The 7,107-nt window shown below is 43.4% G+C and overlaps 1 pseudogene; it reads right to left on the bottom strand.

The window, feature by feature from the left end:
* Positions 1 to 5,222: 5,222 nt before the first annotated feature.
* Positions 5,223 to 5,500, bottom strand: LOC116889014 (annotated as a pseudogene).
* Between the last annotated feature and the right edge of the window lie 1,607 nt (positions 5,501 to 7,107).

Here is a 7,107-nt window from a genome sequence, read left to right as displayed (position 1 = left end):
TGAAAGCATTGGATTTTGTCAAGGAGCTGTTTCTGCATCTCATGGAGACAATCCTTACAGTTTTTGTCTGTTTACGTGGTTACATTTTGATGATTTCCTTTATGTGGCCATTTCTGTATACTCTGGGATGAGTCCTACTTGATCATGGTGGATGTTTTTTTGATGTGCTCTTGGATTCAACATGAAAGTGCTTTATTGAAAATATTCACACCTATGTTCATAAGGTAAATTGGCCTGTAATTCTCTTTTTTTGTGTGGGTCTCTGTGTGGTTTAGGCACTAGAGTAAATGTGACTTCATGAATTAAATTGAACAATATTTCTTCTTTTTTCTATGTTGTGGCATAATTTGATGAATATTTGCTCTTCATTCTGGGCCATGCCATCTGGCCTTGGACTTTTTTGATTGGGAGTTTTTTAATTATTGTTTCTATTTGACTAGAGACTCCAGATCTGTTTAAAGTGCTTGTCTGGTCTTGATTTACCCTTAACTTAGCTAAGTGGTATATATGGAGAAAATTATCCATCAGATTCTCCAATTTGGTGGAGTACATGTTTGAAAGTATGTCCTTATGATTCTCTAGATTTTCTCAGTATCTGTTACTATACCCCATTTTCATTTCTTTTAAAAAATTTTGGATATTGTATTATTTATTTACATTTCAAATGTGAACCCCATTCCCGATTTCCCATCCATAAACCCCCCAACCATTCCTCCTTCCCCTTCTTCTATGAGGGTGTTCCCCAACCCATAAACCAACCCCTTTCAGCCTCCCTGCCCTGATACTTTCCTACACTGAGGGTAGAGCCTTGCTTGGGATAAAACTTCTCCATTAATTTGCCCAACAAGGCCATCCTCTGCCTACCTATGCAGATGGAGCCTGGGTCAGTCTAGCTGCAGTCTTTGATAGGTTTGAGTCCTGGGAGCTCTGGTTGGTTGGTATTCTGTTGTATGGGGTTGCAAATCACTTCCCAACTCCTTCAATCCTTTCTATAGAGGGTCCTCCAATGGGACCCCATTCTCTCAAGTTCAATGGCTTCTTTTGACATTTACTTCTGTGTTGTCATGCTCTGTGGAGACACTTTCAGGAGATAGCTATATCAGGCTCCTGTCAGCATGCAGTTCTTGGCATCAGCAATATTGTCTGGGTTTGGTGACTGTATATATATGGGCTGTATCCCCAGGTGGGGCAGGCTCTGAATGGCCTTCAGTCTCTGATCCAAACTTTGTCTTCATATATCCTATGAATATTTCTGTTCCTCATTTTAAGAAGGACTGAAGCATCTACACTTTGGTCGTCCTTCTTGAGCTTCATTGTGGTTCATGGATTGCATCTTGGGTAATTCGAGATTTTTGCGTTAATATCCACTTACCAGTGAGTGCATACCATGTGTGGTTTTGTGTGATTGGGTTACCTCACTCAGAATGATATTTCCTAGATTCATCCATTTGCCTATGAATTTCATGAAGTCATTGTTTTTAATAGCTGAGTAGTACTCCATTTTGTAGATGTACCACATTTTTTGAATCCATTCCTCTGTTGAAGGGCATCTGGGTTCTTTCCAGCTTCTGGCTATTATAAATATGGCTGCTATGAACATAATGGAGTATGTGTCCTTGTTATATGTTGGAGCATCTTTTGGGTATATGCCCAGGAGTGGTATAGCTGGGTCCTCAGGTAGCACTCTGTCCAATTTTCTGAGGAACTTCACGTTGATTTCCAAAGAGGTTGCACCAGCTTGCAATCCCACAAACAATGAAGGAATACTCTTCTTTCTTCACATCCTCACCAGCATCTGTCACCTGAGTTGTTGATCTTACTCATTCTGACTGGTGTGAGGTGGAATGTAAGGGTTGATTTTTCCTTGATTTTTCCTTTGATGAGTATGAAATGTCCTTCCTTATCTTTTCTGATAACTTTTGGTTGAAAGTCGATTTTATTCGATATTAGAATAAAGTCCAGCTTGTTTCTTGGGACCATTTGCTTGGAAAGTTGTTTTCCAGCCTTTTACTCTGGGGTAGTATCTGTCTTTGTCTCTGAGGTGTGTTTCCTGTACGCAGCAAAATGCTGGATTCTCTTATGTATTCAGCCTGTTATTGTATGCCTTTTTATCGGGGAATTGAGTTCACTGATATTAAGAGATATAAAGGAATAATGATTGTTGTTTCCTGTTATTTTTGTTGTTAGAAGTGGGATTATGTTTGTGTATGTGTCTTCTTTCGGGTTTTTTGCAAGAAGATTACTTTCTTGTTTTTTATCAGGTGTAATTTCCCTCCTTGTGTTGGAGTTTTCCATCTATTATCCTTTATAGGGAGGTATTTATGGAAAGATTCTTTGTAAATTTGTTTTTGTCATGGAATATCTTGGTTTCTCCAGCTATGTTCATTGAGAGTTTTGCTGGATATAGTAGCCTAGGCTGGCATTTGTGTTCTCTTAGGTTTCATATGACATCTGCCCATGATCTTCTGACTTTCATAGTCTCTGGTGAGAAGTCTGGTGTAATTCTGATAGGTCTGCCTTTATATGTTACTTCAACATTTTTTCTTACTGCTTTTAATATTCTTTGTTTTGTGCATTTGGTGTTTTGACTATTAATGTGACAGGAGAAATTTCTTTTCTGGTCCAATCTATTTGGAGTTCTGTAGGCTTCTTGTATTTTTATGGGCATCTCTTTCTTTAGGTTAGGGAAGTTTTCTTCTATAATTTTGTTGAAGATATTTACTGGCCCTTTAAGTTGGGAATCTTCATTCTCTTCTGTACTTTTATCTTTAGGTTTGGTCTTCTCATTGTGTTCTGGAGTTCCTGGATTTTTTTTTGGTTAGGAGCTTTTGCATTTTACATTTTCTTTAACTGTTGTGTCGATGGTTTCTATGGTATCTTCTGCCCCTGAGATTCTCTAGTCTATCTCTTGTATTCTGTTGGTGATGCTTGCATCTATGACTCCTGATCTCTTCCCTAGGTTTTCTGTTTCCAGGGTTGTCTCCCTTTGCGATTAGGCAAGCGCTCTACCGCTGAGCTAAATCCCCAACCCGCCCTTGTTTTTACTGTAGAGATTATAGAAGTTGCAATGTCCTCTGGATGGAATTTTCCTTTGGTGAGTTTGTAGTGTCCGTCTCTATCACTTCTGATTAGTTTTGTTGAAGTCTATTTTATCAGATATTAAAATGGCTACACCTGCTTGCTTCCTTAGGCCCATTTGCTTTTCCCATTCTTTTACCCTAAGGTGTCTTTGATGCTGTGTGTTTCTTGTATACAACAGACAGAAGGCAGTTTTCCCATCCATTAGTTGGTGTTTTCTTTTTTTACTCCAGATTTTATTATTCCCCTCCTGGTCCACACACCCCCACCCTGAGAGTTCCACATCCCATACCTCCTCTCTGCTCCTAGCCCTGCACTTCCCTCCTGCCCCATCTACCCAAGGATGTCCCCACCTCACCCACCCCACCAGAGCTCTAAACTCCCTGGGACCTCCAGTCTCTTGAGAGTTAGGTGCATCTTCTCTTGAGTCTAGACCTGGGAGTCCTCTGCTGTATATGTGTTGGGGGCCTCATCTCAGCTGGTGTATGCTGCCTGGTTGGTGATCCAGTGTCTAAGAGATCTCAGGGGTCCAGGTTAATTGAGACTGCTGGTCCTCCTACAGGGTTGCTCTCCTCCTCAGCTTCCTCCAGCTTTTCCCTAATTCAACCACAGGGGTCAGCAGCTGCTGTCCATTGGTTGGTGCACATATCTGCATCTGACTCTTTCAGCTATTTGTTGGGTCTTTTGGAGGGCAGTAATGGTAGGTCCATTTTAGTGAACACCCCATAACTTCAGTAACAGTGTTATGGCCCCAGGCCTCCCCTTGAGCTGGTACCCACTTTGGGCCTGTTGCTGGACCTTCTTTTCCTCAGGCTCTTCTCCAGTTCCATCCCTGTAGTTCTTTCAGACAGGAAAAATTATGGATCAGAATTTTGACTGTGGGATGGCAACCCCATCTCTCCCTTGATGCCATATCTTTCTGCTGGAGGTGGGTTCTACAAGTTCCCTCTCCCCACTGAAGGGCCTTTCATCTAAGGTCCCCCCTTTGAGTCCTGAGAGTCTCTCACTCCCAGGTCTCTGGTACTTTCTCAGGGTCCTCCCAACTTCCTTCCTCCTAAGGTCACGTGTTTGCATTCTTTCTGCTGGCCCTCCGGGCTTCAGTCCTTTTCCCCCACCCAATACCAGATCATGTTCCCCTCTCCCCCAACCCCATTCCCATCCCCTCCCCTGTCCTCCCCCCCTTTGTAGTTGCTTTCTTCTCCTCCCAAGTGGAACTGAGATGTCTCTTGGGCCCTTCAGCTGTGGACCCTTTTGATTCTGTGGACAAAATCAAACTCTAGTTTCTATAATTTTTGGGTTATCCACTTGGTGAACATTGTGCATGTCCTTTAGAAATGATTTTTTTAAAAAACCAAACTATTTGTTGACAGAATCTGGTTGCTGTGAACCATGTGAGGAGCTAAGTGAAATCACAATGATGTAGGAACCAACAAAATGGCTCCTTCCAGGGTGCCGTCATCTGTATAAGGTGTTGTGGGCTAGCTCATTGCCATCACTGCAAGCAGGGCATAAATAATACATGGACATTCTGGGCCGGGATATCTTAGGATAGCCACCTTAGAGTTATCAGGACATGGGACACAGGACCCATGGGGCTATAGAGCACACTGACAGACAAGTAAAAACGTTAAGGGCAACATAGGACATTCATAGGTGGCCAAGGGCATGAAATTCAGGACTAGCCAGGCTTTCTCCTCCACCATAGGTGCTCAAGAGTGCAGGTGAGACACACTGAGGCAGGACTAGCAGCAGGAAATTTCTCCCAACTAGGGATCAAAAGGGGACTAGAAAAGCATCTGCAGATCTAAAATCCATTGTGCCTTCCATGGCAATCATAGATATAGCTGGTATAACACCAGTATTCATTAATATTGGGTCCAAAGATTCCACAGCAGGCTTTTTTAGGGTTTCCATCATGCTCAGCATGCCCCCTGGGGTCAGTGTCTTGGAATATTTTAACAGATACAAAATGGGCGGTGCCAGTCCTTGCCCAGGAGGTCACCTTCTCAGCGAAGTTTACACTCTTTTGTTGCATAGCGAGGACACATGTTGGGCTCCCAGTGAATTGACATTAGAGGCTTTGCTGGGACCTTGGGGGCCCACTAGTCTTTTAAGGGAACTCTTCAGTTCACACCACAGGGACCTCAAATATCAGTGACCTGAAAAGGCCTTCTTTGGTGGTTCTCGTAGATGTAGGAACCAGCGCCCTCGATATTCATGCCTTTGGGTCCAAACAGTGTGGCATAACAGGGCTTGTGTCAGAAGGGTTTCCCATCATGCTCAGCATGGCCGCCGGGCGTCAGTGTCATTTTGCAGCGCTCACACTTGAGGCAGAACTTGTGCCAGTCCTTGCCCAGGGAGCTCACCTTCTCGGCGAAGTACACGGTCTTGTCACACTTGGAACACTTGGAGGCCATGGTCGGTGCGCTCGGTCAGTCCGCGCCCTCCAGTCAATTATTTTTTATTGAGGAACTGAGACTATTGACGTTGAGAGATATCTATGGACAGTGTTTGTTGATTCCTGTTATTTTGTTGTTATTATTGTTGTTGTTGTTGTTGGTGGTGGTGGTGGTGGTGGTGGTGGTGGTGGTGGTGATGGGTGTCCTTCATTTGATATGTTGGTCTGAGATTCTTTCTTCCTGGTGGGTGTTTTGGGGAGGGAGCTATAGTTAACCTATTTAGGGTAGAGTTTTTCCTTTTAGTTTCTTCTGTAGGGTTAGATTTGTACATAGATATTGCTTAAATTTGGTTCTGTCATGGAATAGATTCTTTTCTCCATCTGTGGTGACAGAATTTTTGCTAGATATAGTAGTCTGGCTGACATCTGTGATCTCTTGAGTCAATGACATTGGATTTTTTTTTTTTTTTTGGCTTTTAGGTCTTCATTGAAAGTCAATCCCTGAAAGCCCATAAAAGAAATGTTCAACATCCTTAGTCATCAGGGGAAATACAAATCAAATGACTGGAGAATTCCCCTCACCAAACAGAATGGCTAAAAGATCAAAAACACAGTGACAGTAGATGCTGGCAAGGATGTAGAAAAGGAACACTCCTCCATTGCTGGTGAGACTGCAAGCTGGTAATACCACTTTGGAAATCAATCTGGCTATTCCTGAGAAACTATACCACTCCTGGTCATATACCCAAAAGATGCTCCAACATATAAACAAGGAGACATGCTCTAGTACGTTAATAGCAGCCTTATTTTTAATAGTCAGAAGCTGAAAAGAACCCAGTTGTCCTTCAACAGAGGAGTAGATACAGAAATAGTGGTATGTCTACCCAATGGAGTACTGCTCAGCTATCAAAAACAATGACTTGATGAAATTCATAGGCAAATGGATTGAACTAGAAAATATCATCCTGAGTGAGGTAACCCAGACACAAAAGAACACACATGGCATGTACTCACTGATAAGTGGATATTAGTCCAAAATCTCACAATGCCCTGGGTACAACCCCCAGACCAGACGGAGCTTAGGAGGAAGGAATACCAGGGTGTGGATGCTTCAGTCCTGCTTTGAGGGGGAACAGAATGATCATAGGAGGCAGAGGGACCAGGAGACCTGGGAGGGACAGAGGAGGGGGAGGAAACAAGGAAGGCAGTATCAGGTCCTGGAGGGGATGGGAGAGAGGTACAGAGGGTCAGGATATCAAATAAAAATATGTCGCAGGGGGTATAAGGAACTGGTTTTAGCCACTGGAGGGTCCCAGGACCCAATGGGAATGACTTTAGTGGAAATGCACTGAGAAGTGGAGATAGAACCTGTAGAGACCACCTTCAGATTTTAGGCATGGCCCCTGGTCAAGTGATGGGGCCACCCACCCATCTCAAAGTTTTTAACCCAGAAATGTTCCTGTCTAAAGGAGGGACAGAGACAAAAAATGGAGCAGAGGCTGAAGAGGATCCTTCATGTCTGCAGACACCAAACTAAACACTGTTGTCCTGGTGACAGGAATCTAGTATGGCTGTTCCTTGGGAGGTTTGGCCTGCAACTGACCAATGCAGATATGGGTGCTTGGGGCCAA

This window comes from Rattus rattus, chromosome X (genome assembly GCF_011064425.1).
Source record: "Rattus rattus isolate New Zealand chromosome X, Rrattus_CSIRO_v1, whole genome shotgun sequence".
Taxonomy (NCBI): Eukaryota; Metazoa; Chordata; class Mammalia; order Rodentia; family Muridae; genus Rattus; species Rattus rattus.
The sequence above is the reverse complement of the archived record's forward strand: the minus strand, read 5'-3'. Positions and strand labels throughout refer to the sequence as shown.